The 18943-nt window shown below is 51.9% G+C and overlaps 1 protein-coding gene across 3 annotated transcripts in view; it reads right to left on the bottom strand.

Annotated features, from left to right (window-relative positions):
- Positions 1–14456, bottom strand: part of Amz1 (archaelysin family metallopeptidase 1) — a 30026-nt gene extending 15570 nt beyond the window's left edge. For 2 of the 3 annotated variants that reach the window (XM_021163725.3, XM_029477016.2), the window contains exons 1-2: positions 14370–14456; positions 14073–14164 (exon numbers count right to left, since the gene is read on the bottom strand). The gene's annotated coding sequence lies outside the window, so the exon portion shown is untranslated. The remainder of the gene's footprint in view (positions 1–14072; positions 14165–14369) is intronic. The other variant, XM_029477014.2, reaches the window with a different exon arrangement.
- Positions 14457–18943: the final 4487 nt, after the last annotated feature.

Below are 18943 nucleotides of genomic sequence, written 5' to 3'. Positions count from 1 at the left end.
CTGTGCAGTGAGTTCCGAGGAGCCTCCCATCTCCATCTCCCCACAACAGCGCTGCAGTTACAGATGTGGACCACTACTCCTGCCCACTGAGTTGTATAATAGCCACTGAGCTATCTCTCCAGCCCAAGACTGTCTCCATTCAACACTTTATTCATCCTCTAGAACAATCTTAAAGTGTGGTTGTCGTATTTACCCATCTTAATTGCTAAATAAACTGAGGCTCAGAAGGGCAAAGCCATATTTGAAAGGTTGCACAGCTAGTTTGGATCCCGACTACTGATTTAGTTCCCTCCCTCTAATCCCGACTTGTGGAACCTCTGCTACCCATAGGGTCTTCCCCATGGGCATTCAATTCCCTTTTACCGCCACACATAGTGGTCAGGGTCTCCACTGCTGCTAAACACCCCTGCTCAGGCAAAGCCATGAGAAATGTTTATAGTCCGTGAGACAGGGTCTCACTCTGAAGCCCAGGCCTGGACCAAGAGCCTCCTCCATGCTGTTCCATGAATGTTGCATACACCCAGCTAACCCAGGGCTTAGAGGAACTGGACACAGCAGCTCCAGAAGACACTGGATGCTACATGTCATGCCTGCAAATCCAATACTTGGGTGGCTGAGGCAGGAGGATCACCATGAGTTCGAGGCCAGCCTGTACCCTTCCCCCCTTCTCTCTCTCTCTCTCTCTCTCTCACACACACACACACACACACACACACACACACACACACACAAAAGCAAGCCAAACAAGTAGGAAAACAAATGGCAACAGAGCATGATGGGATATGGGGGGAGGGGTAGTGATGACCAAAGGACTCACCTTCCAACATGGACCTTAGCTTGGTCTGACAAGGTCTGAGTTTGGGCACCAGAGTAAGCAAGCCCCTCTGTCCCTCCTCAAGTCCTTGACTGAGGTCTGGTAACCCGGATGTCTACACAGACAGCATTTCCTCTCAAGCAGCCCTTGTGGCCATATTCACCCTCGGGGGATCTTTAGGACGCTCCTAACCCCCGCGCTCTCTGCTACTAGCTCAGAGTTTCCACCCTGCATGGCAAGTCTTCACAAGACCACACTTCATGCAGAGGCTGAAGCTGGAGGAGGAAGTGGTCCTGACAGCCACCCGCCCGGAGAAACTGCAGGGACTGTGAGGGCCTCCCCACCACTCCCCCCCATCCTCTCGGACATGCCAGATCCTCCGAGATGGCCCCTAGCTGTCCCCTGTGTGTGTCCTGGCTGCCGCCACCGTGCTAATGATCATGACAGTAGCTGTCCAGTAACCTGCCGTCATCCCACAGACCTTGAGACGTCACAGAGCTAGAGATACTACTGTTTCACATCGGGAAACTGAGGCACAAAAGCACTAATGATTGGTCATGGATCACAGGGAGAGTCAGGAACTCCTGGCATGATTCTAGACCCGTGGTTCTCAACCTGTGGGGTGCAACCCCTTTGGGGGTAGCATATCAGGCCGCCTGCATATCAAATATTTGCGTTAAAATTCATGAGAGTAGCAGAATTATAGTTGTGAAGTAGAAACAAATATAACTTTTCCGTTGGGGGTTTCACCACAGCACGAGGGACTGTAGTAAAGGGCTGAGGCATCAGGAAGCTTGAGAACGGCTGTTCTAGACCAAGGCCGTGTAGTGATGAGGAGACACGTATCAACAAAGAAATCTTCATCTCCTCTGCTCGGCTACCTAGACTCCCTTTCTTTGTGCTGCCTCCCCTCAGCCCCTTTTGCTCAGAGCCTGGGACAGCACACATGCCCTTACTTGGGCTCCAGTTCTCCAGAGAAGCTCTGTCACCCAGTGTAGAGACACCCTGACTAAGGTGACCAAGGTCAGGTTCCCCAGCTCCCAGAGTACTTGTTCCTATCTCTTATTCATGTTTTTATTATGACGCAGGGATTTATCATGTAGTTCGGGGCTGCCTTCAAACTTGCAGCAATCCTCCCGCCTCAGCCTCCCAGTTGCTGGGATTCCAGGCCTACATCTGCACATCCAGCAGACGCCTGGCTGTGGAGGACAGGAATCGCGCTCTGTTTCTCATTATTCTGGAGACTGCACAAAAAGCGCAGCAGCTGCCCTCAGTTTACTGAGGGCTGAAGCTTGAGGGCGGTTTGAGCAGCCCCAGGGAGAAGGAAATGCAAGATGCAAAGGGATTGGGGAGGAGAACCGGCTCAGACCGTGTGGGGAGGAAGCCACTCCCTCCCCCACCCCCGTGCAGACCCCATCCTCCCTTATGAACCCCAAATTCCAACCCAATTTCCCTCCAATCAGTGAAGCAGCTATGCTTGGGCCAAGTTCGGAGTCTACCTGAACCAGCTGTTTGCATTGACAGGTGGCTTTACCTTCCTGGAGCTGTGACATCACCTGACGGTCACTCACTCCCCTCCCTGATACAGGCTAGGGAGGAGCGGGGTAGCCAGAGACTTTGCCTGCCTCTGCCCGGACATCCCACAACAATCCACCGGTCCTTGCTGGGAAATGTCTTCCTTCAAGCGCTTTCCCAAAGCCTGATCACCCCCATCTGAAGATGACAAGGCTGTTGCCTGGACCTGGGTAGCTGCTACCCGGGAGTGCCCCTTGGGACCCAGCTCCGAGCCGACTGGAATCTGACCACCAGCGTAACATGTATGAAATCCCAGTCGTTGAGACTCACCTAAACCTCTACCCAAGTACACCGAGCACATCTCGTGGTCCCGTGGCACAGGAGCACGCCGCCGCCACCACCCAGACGTCCCCCTGGCTTGCGCTGGCTAGAACCCCCACTCCGCAGCACCACCCGCACCCACCCCGGCCATCAGCTCCCCGCGCCGGTGGTGGCTCTCCGCGCGGCCCCTACCTCGCAGCCCCAGCCCTCCGGAACTGCCCCAGAGAAGCTTGGTGTGTGGGTCACGGGGACCAAACCGGTCCTGGTGTGACGTCAGCACGCGAAACAGGGACTGAAGCGGGATCCGGTGGAAAGTGCGAGAGGAGGGCGGTAGGAAACGGTGCCACACCCTCCCCAGTGACTCTGAGACTTCTGATGCCTGTCTGCTCAGGAGCACGTGGGACACTGACACTCCCAGCAACGCGTGCTTCAGAGCTCATCTCATAGCTCGAGGAGAGAGAGGAAGCTGGAACATCCCAGGCCTGCCTGGGACACCAGAGGAAAAGTCAAACGGGATGGGGGTGGGGGTGGAGGTGGATGCGGGCGGGGCATTCCTGTAATCCTACAACTGATGCTGAGGCAGGAAGATTGAGGGCTCCAAGCTAATCTGGGCTGTATATAGTGAGAATCTGTCTCAAACAACCAAAGCCAAAACCAGCTAAACAAACGCACAAGCAAAAAACAAAACAAAACAAAAACCAAAAGGAAAAAAAGGAAAACAAAATAAACCAGGCAAGAAGTCCTACATTGGAAACGCAGCTCATCAGAAACCAGGGTGGTAGTGCATACCTGTAACTGGAGGCCTCCAACTTGCTACATAATCAAGGGCGACCTCGGACTTCTGACTCTACCTCCTGAGTGCGTCAGAGGGGTGCACCACCACGCCCACTTGTGCAGTGCTGGGGATTGAACCTACAACATGGTTGCACGCTAGGCAAGTACTCTACCAACTGAGCCACATCTCTAGCCTCAGACAGTATTCCGAATGCTTCCAGAACATTCTTGCCACAGCTACCTACAAGGTTGTTTGTTCCCATTTTGCTTATAGAAAAACTGAGGGCTGGGCTGGATTGTTCTTCCAGAGGCTCTGAGTTCAATTCCCAGCAAGCATATGGTGGCTCACAACCATCTATAATAGGATCGATGCCCTCTTCTGGTGTGTCTGAAGACAGCTACAATGTACTCATATAAATAAAATTTTACAAAAATCTTAGAAACAAAAAACCTGAGGAACAAGCAGGTAAAAATGATGGAGTCACAGACTAGAAGCCCAGCTAAGGGCCTCCCAACCTCATCAAGTTCTTATGTTCATCCTACTCCTTTTCTAGAACATTCTTTCCCCCCAAATACATTGCTGATAGGGACCTCAGGAGGCTCCCCCAACCTCCTGTGACACCTGTTATTCCTGGAGGATGCTACATCAGGGGTTTGCCTATCCCTCGTATTGTATCTAAAGTCCATGCTCTGAACCCAAAAACAGGTCCTGGTAGAGAACAGGCATTCAATATACATTGGCCAAGTGCAAAGGCTGATAACTGCCAAATTATCTCAAATTAAATTGATTAAAATAAATTATCTTAAGCTGGTATGGACCATTCACTGAGTGTCACATGGTCCTGTTCAATGGCTTAACAAAGTTTCACTGAGGTCTAGACAGGAAGAGAGAGAGAGAGAGAGAGAACCATGTGCCACCCCAGAGACCAACCAACCATTTTGGGGTCACACTGCTCCTGGACTCATCTCTGAAACCAGCCATCTGGGTTGTCCCTGGAGGTGTCCTCAAGCTGCTGGCTAGGGTTCCCCAAAGGCCACCCATAGGGACTTTAGCACCTGCTAGCAGTGAATCTCTTGTTCTCCTCCCATGGCCCTTCAGCAGGTCACTGAAATCTGAGCTCTCATGCCTGGCCTAGGTCTCAGCTGGGCTATAGGCAGGACCAGGACCCCCACTCCCTATCCAGGGCCAGACCTGGGGTCTGGGAGAGCTAGCTTTGTCAACTTCTCACCCCCTAAGATCACCTAAGTTGAGTCTCAGTGAGAGACTGTCTACGTTGAGTTGGCCTGTGTGGTCATATAAATTGAATGATGCCGAAAACCCAGCCCAGTGTGGGTGGTACTATTCCTTAGGCAGGGGTCCAGAGCTGTGTAAGAGTAGAGAAGTTTAAGCATAAGCAAGCACGTATGTAATGGTTCCTGCTCCTGGCCGTGGCTATGATGCAACCAGCCATTTTCAGTTCCTACCTTGACTTCCCTACTGTAATGATCTGTAACCTAGAACTGTCAGCTAAGAAATACTTTCCTGCTATGCTGTTGTTCTTGTCAAGGCATTGTATCACAGCAACAGAAACAAAGCTACCACAGAGCACTGGGGGTGGGGGGTGGGGGGTGGGGGGTGGTTCCTGTTTGCTTCCAGGGCTGGGAACTCTGATTTAAAAGTGGTGGCAGGGAAGGGAGACTGCTACTTTGTTTCTTTTTATTTGTTTCCAAACAGGGTTTTCCTGTGTAGCCCTGGCTATCTTGGAATTCACTCTATAGACCAGGCTGGCCTGGAACTCAGAGATCCACCTGCCTCTGTATATCTCTCAGATTAAAGGCGTTGCCACCACCACCTGCCTGGGAGGCTGCTAATGAACTGATAGGTTTTGTGTGGAACTCAGGCAGAGTGGGTCAAAGAGGGACTAGCAAGACGGTTCAGTGGACAAAGGTGCTCGCCACTAAAACCAGGCAAGCTGAGTTCAATCCTTAGAAGCCATGTAAAGGTGGAAAGAGAGAGCTGTTGCCCACAAAATTGTCCCCTGAGCTGAATATACTTTAACTGACTCCACCCCCACCCCCACCTCCACCCCACAAATATGTTAAAAGAAAGAAAGAAAGAAAAGAAAAGAAAGAGAGAAATACTTCAGACACTCACACCATGGGTTACAAGGCCAATTAGCCACCTGGGAGGGGACAATGAACGGAGAAGGGATGCTGACCACAGTGCCGGGAGCCCAGGGCCTCTGTTCCACTCAACCCAGGTGTGGGCTCAGGAGCCAACTGCTTAAATGCTCTCACAGGGATCACAGGACAAAGAGGCCACCTGGAAGCAGTAGGTCTCCCACTACATCCCCCTGTTCTGGGCCCCTGGGAGCTGCTGGCATACCACAAACTGTCAGTCCTGCAGTGGACTCTCTCACCCAGTGACCCCCGGGAAATACTCCCGTAGGACAGAGCCACCCTAAGGTCAAGGGATGTCACATGACTTCTGAGCCTCCACAGGCCTCGGGCAGACTGGGTATCAGCTCTGCCTCTCCTATAAACAGCAGATAAGCAAGCAGACCCCAACTCAGGCAAACTGGGCCTGGAGAGACGGCTCAGCAGTCAAGAGCAGAGGGCTTTGCAGAAGAGCATGGTTTAGTTCCCAGCACCCAGGACTCACTGCCTGTAAGTCCAGCTCCAGGGGAAACAAAATTACCCACGCCCCCTTCTGGCCTCTGTGGGTACTGCACATACATGCCCTGGGAGGCAGAGACAGGCCCATTTCTGAGTTCGAGGCCAGCCTGGTCTACAAAGTGAGTTCTAGGACAGCCAGGGATATATAGAGAAACCCTGTCTCAAAAAATAATAATAATAAAAATAAAAAAATTCATAAAAAACATCAGGGGTCACACTGCTCCTGGACTCTTTGCATGCCTTTAGTCTCACTCAGGATGTAGGAAGTAGAGGCAAGCAGATCTCTGTGAGTTCAAGGCCAGCTGGGTTTATGCCGTGAATCCCAGGAGAGACAGGGCTACATAGTGAGATCCTGTCTCAGCAGTCCCCAGGTCAGAGAGAGACGGAGATAGGGAGAAGGAGAGGGGGAGGGGAGGGGGAGAGGAAAGGAAGGGGGAGGGAGAGAGGGAGAGGGGGAGAGGAAGAGGGGGAGGGGAAGGGAGGGGGAGGGGGAAGAGAGGGGGAAGGAGGGGGGAGGGAAGGGGAACAGGGAGAGGGAGAGAGAGAGAGATGTTTCTTCCCCAGAGCCTGAGAGCTCACTAACCCACAGGCAACACAGTGGGGAGAGGGGCATCCATGCCCATCACAACTACCAATGATGAGCAGGTAGGACAGGCTTGAATGCCATCTAGACTGAGAAATTGACACACAAGTATCAGAGCAATGGAGACTCCATATCTACCATTACCAAACCATAAGCCCAGGTTTGATTTTCTCACCTAGTAGGGGCAACAAACCCTACTGTGTACTAGAAGCCAGTGTTAGGTGGAGACATCATCCCTAAAGTCACCTGGGTGGCCAGAAAGAACCTGAGGGGACCTGTCCTGGCCCAGTTCACAGAGGAGCTTCCCCAATGTGCCAAGCTTGTGGAAGTGGAAGGGCCTCTGTGTTGACCTGACTAACCCTGCAAAGAACTGCCACCTAAACAGGGGTCCCTGAGCCAGGCCGTGGTGGCGCACACCTTTGATCCCACACTCTCAGGAGGCAGAGGCAGGCGGATCTCTGTGAGTTCAAGGCAGTCTGGTCTATAAAGTGAGTTCCAGGGCAACCAGGGCTCTACAAAGAAACCTTGTCTCAAAAAAGGGAAGTCCCTGTTTCCCCTTCCCACACCATCAAGGGTTAGACAGGCTGGTGATACCATCTAGAATAGAGGAACTCGATCTCGAGACACGGAATGGGGAATCCTGCCTTCCCTAGCCTCAGATTCATGTCTGGTTCCCACAGGTGGTCAATGGCCTCTTATTGGTGCCCACAGTCCCCTGAAAGCCACCAGAGGAAGAATGGCTCAGAGTGCAGGGCCAAGCTGTGCTAGCCTCAGCCATGCAGGTTGCTACCATTGATGTATTTTTGGTTATCCCTTGGTAGGGTTTGCATGTGTAGCACAGGCTGGCCTTTAACTCCATCCTCCTGCTTCAGCCTCCACAGAGTTGGGAAGAATGGCTTGTACTACCTCACCCAAGCACTGCTGTCCTGGTTAAACCTCTAAACTGCACTTTCTCCTTGGGCGTCTTTAGAATAACAGGTTCCTTCCTGATTGGAAATCACCAGCCTCTTGGGACCTCTGCAGATAGCCCGCCCCCCCTCAGCAATGCCCCCCCTCTCCGTGAGTGGCAGAGCCATGTATCCTCATCATTTCCAGGGGCAAGGGAATTTTCCTTTAAAAAAAAAAACGATTAAGAAATAATGATTCAACTGTAAACATTCAATGTAGAGAAATGTGGGAGATTTAAAAAAAAAAAAAAAAAAAAAGCAAAGGGCGATGGGTGACTGACCCAGTATCCCAGCTCTTTCCTAACCTCTGTTATTTTTTTCCTTCACATTTAAAACCATCTCTCCCAACCCTGCTTTGGTCTTTCTTTCTTTCTTTCTTTTTTTTTTTTTTTTTTTTTTTTTTTTTGGTTTTTTGAGACAGGGTTTCTCTGTATAGCCCTGGCTGTCCTGGAACTCACTTTGTAGACCAGGCTGGCCTCGAACTCAGAAATCCGCCTGTCTCTGCCTCCCGAGTGCTGGGATTAAAGGCGTGCGCCACCACGCCAGGCTGAATTATTTCTTTTAGCAGGGCGGTGGTGGCGCACACCTTTGATCCCAGCACTCAGGAGGCAGAGGCAGGTGGATTTCTGAGTTTGAGGCCAGCCTGCTCTACAAAGTGAGTTCCAGGACAGCCAGGGCTACATAGAGAAACCCTGTCTCGAAAAAAACAAAAACCAAAACAAACAAACAAAAAAAAATTACTTCTTTTATGTATATGAGTACAGTGTAGTTGTCTTCAGACACACCAGAAGAGGGCATCAGATCCCATTACAGATGGTTATGAGCCACCATGTGGTTGCTGGGAATTGAACTCAGGAAGAGCAGTCAGTGCTCTTAACCTCTGAGCCATCTCTCCAGCCCCTCCTTTGGTTTTTCAAGACACGGTTTCTTTGTGTAGCCCTGCCTGTCCTGGAAGTTACTGTAGATCAGGCTGGCCTCGAACTCACAGGGACTGACCTGCCTCTGATTCCCAAGTGCTAGGATTAAAAGCATGCACCACCAACTGCCCAACTAAAACCATCTTAAAGGGATTGTCCACATACTCTCTGTTAGAGGCTATTTCCTTCCTTCGTCTTCCACCCTTCCTCCCTCCTTCCCTCCTGCCAAAGATTTAGGTCTTGCTATATAGTCCAAGCTGACCTCAAACTCGCAAAGTTTCTGTGCCTTTTTTCCAAGTGCTGATATCACAGGCATGCAGTGAACACTGGCTAGAATGCCACACACTTCTGACAAGTGTTTTCTGGTGCACTTTGTTAGGGCAAGAACAAGGCTGTGGGGAAAAGATCCATGTTCTATTATGAAGAAGCTTTAAGGAACTGGGAAGATGGCTCAGTGGGTGAAGTGCCTGTCCTGCAAACTGACTATCTGAGCCCCAGCAGCCAAGAAGAAGCCAGGCACAGAGGCACAGGCCTGTGATCTCAGTCTCACCACTGGGAGCCTAAGCCACCGGTTCAGTGTGAGATCCAGCCTCAAACAAACAAACAAACAAACAAACTAACTAACTAACCAGGGTAGATGCTAGATATGTGTGTACATCTTTAATTCCAGTGTTCAGGAAACAGAGGCAGGAGGATCTCTGTGAGTTCCAGGCCAGCCAGGGATACATCGTGAGAACCTTTCTCAAAAAGCCATAAAAACCTAGCAGAGCGGGGCAGTGGTGGCACATGCCTTTAATCAGGAGGCAGAGGCAGGCTGATTTCTGAGTTCAAGGCCAGCCTGGTCTACAGAGTGAGTTCCAGGTCAGCCAGGGCTATACAGAGAAACCCTATTGCAAAAAACCAAAAGCAAACAAAACCTAGCAGGGAGAGCAATTGAGACCAATGCCTGAGATTCACCGCCGGCATGAACATACATAAATGTCGTTGTAGACTGCCCATTCTTGTCACCGCTAGGAGGTACCAAAGCCACAAAAGCCAGGCCTCATAACTTGAACTTGGAAATCTATTTGAACAAGTCCACAGTGGGGCCTTGATGAACTGGAAGGAACCTCCTGATCCCTGAGGCAAGTGGTCCCCAGGCCAGGACTTCCTGAAGCCACATCCAGCCTAGGCCATTGCCTGCCAGTCTCTCACCCCATGCAATGAGACACACTGCCCTCTACCCAAGCAGGTCTCCAGACTTCTAGCATACTCTAGAAATGGGATGGATCCCTGTCCTCTGAGCCAGGCACACCTAGGGCTCACTGCCATAAGACGGTGCCGTATTTCCTGTGCCTCCGCTTCTCCAGAGTCAGTTAAACAGTCCCCTTAAAGATGGGTTCACCCACACCCTCAGCACAGGGGTCTTATTTGGAACGAGGGCCTCTACAAGTAAAAGTTGCAGAGATGAGAACACCCTACCTGAGATACAATGAGGCATTTTTGTTTTGTTTTAATGTTTTTTGGTTTCTCAAGACAGGGTTTTCTGTGTAGTGCTGGGTGTCCTGGAACTTGCTCTGTAGACCAGGCTGGCCTCGAACTCAGAGGTCTGTCTGCCTCTGCCTCCTAGATTTTGGGATTAAAGGCATGAGTCACCACTGCCCAGCTCAGTGAAGCCTATTTTTTTTTTTGTTGTTTTGGTTTTTTTTTTCGAGATAGGGTTTCTCTGTGTAGCCCTGGCTGTCCTGGAACTCACTTTGTAGACCAGGCTGGCCTCGAACTCAGAAATCCGCCTGCCTCTGCCTCCCAAGTGCTGGGATTAAAGGTGTGTGCCACCACGCCCGGCTAAGTGAAGCCTATTTTATGAAAAGGGGAATGAGGCCTCCTGGAGTCTGGGGTGATTCTGAACTTACTACATAGCTGAAGAGGCCCTTGAGATTTTTATTAGTGTGGCTCGCAGGGCGGCAGAAGCATGCCATGGTGCATCTTTACAAGGGAGGGGACAGCTTGCAGGAATCAGTTCTTTCCTTCCAGTCCCGGGGATTGAACTCAGGTCCTCAGGTTTGGTGGCAAGCACCTTTAATTGCTGGGACATTTCACTGGCCCAAATCTTGATCCTCCTGCCTCCACCTTCTGAGTGCAGACCTCTGAGTTCAAAGCCAGCCTGATCTACATAGTGAGTCCAGGCCAGCCAGGACTACACAGCTGAACCCTGCAGGGCAGAGAAGGAACAACATGGCCATAGGTGGCCTATGGGTCGCAACCCCCTGGGGATCACATATCAGTCATCTGCATATCAGATATTTACATTACAACTCATAACAGTAGCAAAATTACAGTTATGAAGTAGCAATGGAATATTTTTGTGGTTGGGGGGTCACAGCGTTCAAAGGTTGAGAACCACTGCAGGGGGAACACAGTGTACCCCACACTTGAGTCTTGGACTTCAGGCTGCAGAAGTGACAATACATGTGTGCTGCTGTAAGCTAACTAGTGACAGGAGCTCATTCCATCTGGCTAAGAGGAAACTGCCTCACAGCAAGTGTTGGAAGGATTAGAGGAGAGGAGCCATGTTCTTGGCACAGTAGTAGTCCCCAGTCGGGCAGCCCTTTGAGCAGCAGACGTAGTATGTGCCAGGTGCTGCTCTGCGGTGGGGCAGGCTGCCCTAGAGACAGCGCCAGCAGAGAAGAGGGTGCAGAGGAAGACGGGATCCAGGGACAGCATTTGAGGCCAGTGCCACACAGACGGGCAAGCAGGATGAGCCAGAACCAAGGGTAGGGAAGGGTCCGGCCTCGGGGGAGGAATTAGTGTGAGCAAAAGACAGAGTGTGTTGGGGCTTTGGGTAGACGGATCCAGACGAGGTGTGGGAGTAGAGCGTGGATGAAGCCACATGATAAGCTGGGCTGTGCGGAGTCAGCCATGACCCCAAGGGGCTCCCACTGCCTTGCACCAAGGCCATCTGACAGCGACAGAGGTTGGTGAGGCGAGTGACATGGAGAAGGTGGCAATGGGATCCAGCCGTGGACAGGAGGGAAGTAGCACAAGCTCTGGATTCTGTCCCCAGAGCTGTAAACCAGCCATAGCATCGTAAACCCAGCACTCAGAAGATGGAGGCAGGAGAATCAGGAGTTCAAGGCCATCCTTAGCTACACAGAGAATTGGAGGCCAGCCTGGGTTACATGTGACCCTATCTCGGGGGTCAGGGGAGGGGACTGACTTAAGGTGTGCTCAAATTGGGTAGAAGACTAGAGTCCTTTAAGCTCCTTGAAGTCCTTTAAACTCCTTTAAGCCAAGAGATATCCTTATCTATCCCTCAGTTTCACACACACACCCCTATCCACCATCTTGAGAAGAGCCCTCCCTCCCCTCTGTCTGATGAGGGCAGCCATATTTCCGGAAGCATTTTATAGAAGGCCCAGCCATGATCAGCTGGGACTGGGTACCCTCTGAGTCTCCAGTCCTTACCCCATCTTGGAGTGACTAAAGCCCCTTCTCAGGGTCAGTTGGGACTGGGTACCAGGGACCCCAGCTCTCTGGGTCTCCAGTCTTCACCCCATCCTGGAACAGCTGAGGACCCTTCCCAAGCCTGAGAGAGGAACAGAAGTCCCCAGGCATTAGAAGCATCTTGATTCAATGGTGGGGGTGCACAGGGCTCCAAAGCAGGCCCAGCCGGCCCTGGCCAGGGTCCAGTCATCTACGATCAGCCTGTGAAGCCGCCCTGTGAGCAGTCCAATTAGTATTCACACCAGGTCCCCCCAGTTCTGAGATCCCTTGTTCCCCCCAGACAGCAGCCAGGGTGACTAAGACTGGGAGGCGGGGTGAGTGTCTCAATGGAAAGTTATCCTCAACAAATAGTGAAGGCCTTACAGGATAGGGACAGGATAGGGGGCTGCCAACTATGAAGACAGGCTCCTAGGGATTCCCAAGGCTAGACCAAATCTTGGGTGCAGGATGGCGGGGGGATTAAGACTAGGCTGTCTAGCCTCTCGTCTCTGTCTTATCTCTGCCCAGGTCTGGCCTCCACCCTCCTCCCCTCCCCTCCTCCATTTTATGTGCTTAAGGGTGGGGAGAGAGCCCACCTGTTGTTTCCTAGCTAGAAAGCATCCATCGCAGGCAAGCACAGAGGAGGGTTTGAGACATGATCCTCATGCCACCACATGCCCAGTGACATCTGTCCCTGTCACAGTTCCCCTTGATTTAGAACTGCCTGAAAATGTCCCCAAAGCCCTTGCACTGAGACATCAACAACATAAAAAGGCAAAGTCATCTCAGGGTGCCCCAGAGTAGGCTGCAGAAAGAGGGGTGTCCCACGCACCAGCCCCCTCATTCATTGCACCTTATCTTACCTCCTCCTGGCAGGGAGGGGCGGTGCTGGTTGACAAGGGGCTTCAGAGTCTTAGCTGTGCCCTGTCATGGAGAAAGCCTTTTTAAATCCTTTTGTAGGTGGGAAGCGTCACCCAGGGGAGACACGGAGTATAGTAGGAGTGGGTGCTAGTGGGAGAAGGAACCCCTAGAAGACAGGGTTGTCCTGGACAGGCTTGTAAGGAACCAAGGCGCAGCCTGGCAGCACCAGATCCCTGCAGCGGCGTCCAGGTAGCCCCCAGTGTGGGAAGACACCTGAGAGGGGGATCTGAGCAAGATCCCCCAAATGGAGGTTTGTTCCTCGTGCCCACCACATGCCCAGTGACATCTGTCTCTGTCACCTTGGCAGTCCACGCACCCTAAGGGGGGCAGGATGAGGCACAGGCATTCCCTTCTGGGAACCCAGGGAAACTCATTCAGGAGAGCACGGGCCTGGGAGCCGGGGAACAGCCCACCCTGGGGTTTCTGGTGGCTCTAGGCACCTGGAGGGTAGGGTCACCAAAGTAGCTTCATACCCCACATAGATAAAAGAGCTGGGGTGGGGGCTACACGAATAGAGAATGAGTAGCACCTGAAGAGCATGGTACTGTCCTCAGATCCTGGGGACAAGACCCTGGGGACCCAGACTTCTCCTTATATGCTCTCACACTGCAGAAGTTACATGCCTCCCAGACACTCCTCTACTCTACCCACAGGCCTGCGCTCACTTTGAAACATCTGGTCAACCTTCAGATATTTTTTTTTCTCCTGACTGCCCAGCACAGCTGGCTCCACCTGACCTCTCTCTGTTCAAGCCCTGTCCTCCTGCACAGCGAGATCCTCAGGTGTCCCTTAGTCTCACGAGAAAGCCCCATCTTGTCCCTGGAGCATCAAAGCTTCCTAGCCACCTGGCTCTGTCGGTCCCAGTCGTTTGTCCTCTCATCCCATGTGCCACCTCTGTGGGTGCCTTTTCTGGCACTCCCATTCTAGGAAGATGGCCTTTTTAAATTGGAGTGCAAACCAACCTTATTCAGCCCTGCTGGCTGTCTCTCCTTTTTTCCAGTCTCTCCTCATCACTCCCAGACTCCAGGCTGTACTCTCCACCTAGATAACTGCTCTTCTCCCCTTTGCCTGCCTGACTCTCATCCAATATGTAAGTCTCGGTCCTAGTAGCTGCCGCCTCCCAGAAGCCCTCCAGTCATGCACTCCTTCTGACGGATAATTACCTGAGCCGTCTTTGGCTAGGAGGTCCACTTCGAGGGTGGGGACAGCAACCCCAGGGCACCTTGGTCTGGTCCTTCACCTAGTGACGCCCAGCCTGTAGTGCACACATCCCTGTCAGTCCTCTATTTCCCATCACTGTGCGCACCCAGCAGCCATCACACCCAGAACGCATGCATACGGCCACAGTTCGCCCTGTTGACACACATGCACATGTATGCACACACAAGAGCACACACTCCCAGACCACCTCTGACACACATCACACAAACACTTATGTGCCTACCCAAGCCCCAACTTACCACACACATGCCACACACCACCAGGCACGCTCGTGTCACTTCAACGGGTGCCGCCGGGAGCTGGGTAGTGTGAGCGGCTGCTGGCCGCCTCTGCCTGCCAGCCTTTGCCAAGCAGTTTCCATGGCGACACATCTTGGCTCTGACAGGAACTGATGTGTGTGGGGAAGAGGGTCCCACAGAGGGGGCGAGATGGGAGGTCTCTGTGTCCTCCGCTCCTGGCACAAACAGGGGAGTGTCCCACGAGTGGCCTAGGCTTGCACCTCATGAAGGGGGTTCTGAGCTGCCTGGCACAGGAGCAGACTTAGGTCATTCAGTCATTCAACAAACCTCCTGGCATAATCACTCCGTGCTGATGATGGCTGGGACTACAGTGTTGTCTATAATGTAGGTTTACCGAGGATGAGGTCTGGGGCTGACTCAGTTTCCCCAAATCCCCTCAGAAGACCCTGTCCCAGGGAGGTCAGTTAACAGTCTTCTGAGCATCAAGGCCCTCCATCCATCTTCTTTGAGACTTGAGACCAGGAGGGGATGCTGGGTACCCCTTAGACAACCACTCGCTCAGCACCCTGCTCATCTCCCCTCCCTGACTCCACGCATCCTGCACTGTTCCTTGCCTGGCTCCTATCAGAAGTCTTTTCCCACCCTTCTGCCCAGGCCTCTCTCCTGGCTCATTTTGGACAATAAAAGATGACAGATCTACGGTTCTGTCTGTAAAGTGATTTCCACATAGGCACAAGGACTCAAATCCAGACCCCTAGCACCTACATAAAAGGCAGATGCAGGAGTATCCAGAGCCGGGGGAAGCAGGGGAGGAGAAATCCCTGGGGCTTACAAGCCAGTCAACCTAGCCTGGGAGCTCCAGGTTCAGTTGAGAGCCTGTCTCAAAAGACAGTGTGGAGAAGCAGGAGAGAGAGCTCAGAGCTGAGTGTCCGCTGTTCCTCCAGACCTAAATACACGTGGTGCATGCACACACACGGACACTAATTTATAAACTAAAGAGATGGACAGTTACACAGGGAGGGATATTTGCAGAATGAGGTCGGTCAGTGGGAAGCCCGGAGCAAGGTGGGGGGCAAAGTCACTGAACGTCACTGACTCTGGGGACTCTAGGCTGATGATGCTACATCATATTGTGGATTGAATGGAGTCTAGCTTGTTCCCCTCCCCCCGCCCCCCAAAGGCTAGGGTGCTGTAAGCTTGGTCCCCATGTGATCCCAGTACAGAGTCCAACAGAGCTCACTGGTGGTCAGTCTAACCAACCCGGTGAAAACAGAGTTGATAAGAGAGACCTTGTCTCAAAAACCAAGGTGGGAAAGCTCGATCGGTGGTTAAGGGGACCGGCTGCTCTTCCCAACAACTTATCAGGAGGATCACAACCACCTGGGCCCCGGGTTCCATGGGATCCAGCACTGTCTTTTGGCTTCTGCGGGCACTCACCCAAAGGTGCAAGAGGAAGGAGAAGAAAGAAAGGGAGAAAGATACCTGATGTCAACCTACAGCCTACACACACACACACACACACACACACACAGGGTTGGGTGGAGGGACTGGAGCAGATGGTGCAAATCTGGCCTTTTGAGCATGCTCCTGAATGAACCCAGTTCCTCCTCTTTTGAGAGCCAGGTGATCCAAGGCTTCCTCAGAGGTCCATGTCCTTGCCCAGGGCCAGCTCAGCAAGGACCAGTCTGAGGCTGGAGCCTGGCTTTGAAGGAGTTAAGGGTTCAGTTCCTGGAAACTTGGCTTTACCCTCTAGTTTCTCCATCTTGAAGCTTCTGTGTGCTTGTCCCTGACACCCGTGAGATAATCTTGCTTGCCTTGTGCAACACTGCTTCATTAGCCTTCTGCTGACATCATCCATTGTAGGATGGTTTTCCCTGACCCCGCCCTCTCTTGTCCTTCCACTAATAGTATATAAGATGCTGTACTTCTTCATAAACAGGCTTGGCAGAAGCCTTGACCTCCTGAGACCACCTGCTCTATCTTGATCTCTGATCCCTGGTCCTTTGTCCTCAGGACCCTGTCACTGAAGAGTGACCCGCTGGTCCAGATCTCTCCTCTACATTCCCGCTAAGTGACAGAGCTAAGGTACCCTCAGGCAGGCCCCGAGGCTATGCTGTTTCCACTTTCCAACCCCCAGAAATGCTAAGGAAGCCATTTGACTTTATAAACTGTCTAGACTTGGGCTTTCTGCTGCAGAACAAGAATGGAGACCTGTGGGTCATGGAAGCGGAAGTGCAGGTTCAGACCTCCAGTTCTGGCCTGGTGTCTCACAGTGAAATTTGCTCACTGGGTCTCAGTCAGGCCTCTCTCTCTCTCCAGGATTGGTGTTGAGCCAGTTATTTTAAAAGAGAGAACCTGAATTGAGAAAAATGCCCCTACCAGGTTGGCCCGTGGTTCACTCTTCTTGATACACCTGGGGGGCCCCGGCTCACTGTGGACAGTGCCACCCCTGGCCTGATGGCCCTGGGTTATTGCGAGCTTTTGTGTCCCCCTGGTAAGAACACACTCAGGGCAACCGGAATCTTCTGCGGCACAAGCTTTATTGCTTACCCCTTCAGGAGCCAGTGGAGAAGAGAGCGCCAGAGAGAGAGAGATAGAGAGATCCCCTGAATGGCGAAAACCCGTCCCTTTTATGGAGGACTGTCCTCCGCCTCGGACGTGTCGCTCCCTGATCGGCTGCAGCCCATTGGCCGGAGTTGTCGTCACGGGGAAGGCAGAGCACATGGGGTGGGAAACTACCCCAGCGCATGTGCAGATGGTTTGTTTACACAGGTGCCAGTGCCATCAGCGCCATCTTGTAATGGCCAATGTGAGGGTGGCTCCTTACACTGGGTTCTATAAGGAAGTGTTCCAAGCAAACCATGGAGAGCAGGCCAGTGAGCAGTGCCCTTTTGTGGGCTCCGCCCTGCTTGATTCGATACCCTGACTTCCTCCAAGAATGGACTTTAATTCGGAAGCATAACCCAAGTAAATCCATTCCTCCTCCACTTGCTATGGTCATGGTAGTTTACACAGCAATGCCAACCCTAAGACATCTGGTGAGGGCACCCCACTTTGCAGACAAGGGAAGTGAGGCTCTGCCAGGCTGAGGGCGCAGCCTGACGGGCAGGTAGCAAATTGGGCCGTGGGGCTGGGCTTCTCCCTCACAATCAGCACTCTACACAACAGAGGACTGTATCTGCAGGACTTGAATTGCTGGTCAGAAGAATGGGTTGAAGTCATATCTCTCGACCTGGTGTGACACCCTGAACTGCCCAGAGGACTGTTAACAGATAACGATATGACTTCCAGAAGCTCAGATCTGCCTAAGAGGACTGTATTGCATGCACAAAGCTTTCTGACTAAGAGTAAAGATGTCTCATTCCTCCTTCCAGTAAGTGCAAAGAGGTCTGATGTGACTGCTAACACTGTCACCAGGACAGGCACTACAGTCCCCTCTGGGCAAGCCTGTGAAGAGGTTCCTATATTGCATAACTGGGGTGGGGAGATACACACGAAATGAGTGACACCATCTCCCAGGCTGTATTTAATAAAAAGGAGGAAGTAAGCCAAGCCCCAGCATCCTTCGGTCGTCACGCTTGCTTCCTGACTGAGGATGCCGTGTGAGCTGCCTCCTCCTGCTGCTGCCATGTCTCCCTCTCTGCGATGAGAGTACCCTTGAACTGTGAGTCAAAAATAAACAGTTCCTTCTTTGGTTCACCCTGTTCCCATCCCTGATCATGGTAGACCTGACCTTCCTTTCAGAGCATCTCTACCCATGAGCTCTACAAAGAAGGTATATCTGTACTGCAAGTGACGCCATAATGCTCTAAACATTGGGTCTGTTTTGTTTTAGTCCCCAAATGGTTGGTCAGTTTGTCTTATCAGAGTCCTTTGAAGGTCCCTTTACTTCATCAGCACATGTGAGAGAGAGAGAGAGCCCCAGTATCTCCGTTTTCGATGTAACTAGAACAACCTGACTGCAGTTTCAACAATGTTTAGCTGTAAAGGGGCATCCTGGCTGTCAGGAGGTACCGCTGCCAAGATACAGCTCTTCCCTCAGTCTCCTCCTAATTCCTTGCCTACTTGGCATCATGGTGGGGAACTGTGGCGGTTTAAATGAAGACAGTCCCCACAGGGTCATAGGGAGTGGCACAATTAGGAGGTGTGCCCTTGCTGGAGGACATGTATTACTAGGGTGTGGGCTTTTTTGAGTGCTCAGGCTAGGCCGTGTCACTCTCTTCCTGCTGTCTGCCGATCCCGATGTAGACATGGACCATGACTGCCTGCACCATGCAAGCCAGCCCCAATTTAATGTTTTCCACTGTAAGAATTGCTATGGTCTCTTCACAGCTATAGAAACTAACAAGACAACCATGTTCATCACAGCAATAGACAAAAGTAGGACAAACTTGGTACCAGGAGTGGGGTATTGTTGACAGACCCGAGCATGATGTTTTGAGGATTGTACAAGTGTTTGGAACTTAGAACTGCAAATGCCATTGACTGCTCAAAGCCTAATGGGCTATTATGTGGGAGCTGAAGGTAGTGTTCAGAGAAATGCAGATAATAGAGGCCTGGCTTGTGAAGTTTTA

The sequence above is a fragment of the Mus caroli genome, unplaced genomic scaffold (genome assembly GCF_978045245.1).
Source record: "Mus caroli unplaced genomic scaffold, Mus_caroli_1 scaffold_4, whole genome shotgun sequence".
In the NCBI taxonomy this organism is placed as follows: domain Eukaryota; kingdom Metazoa; phylum Chordata; class Mammalia; order Rodentia; family Muridae; genus Mus; species Mus caroli.
This window is presented reverse-complemented; position numbering and strand designations above follow the sequence as displayed.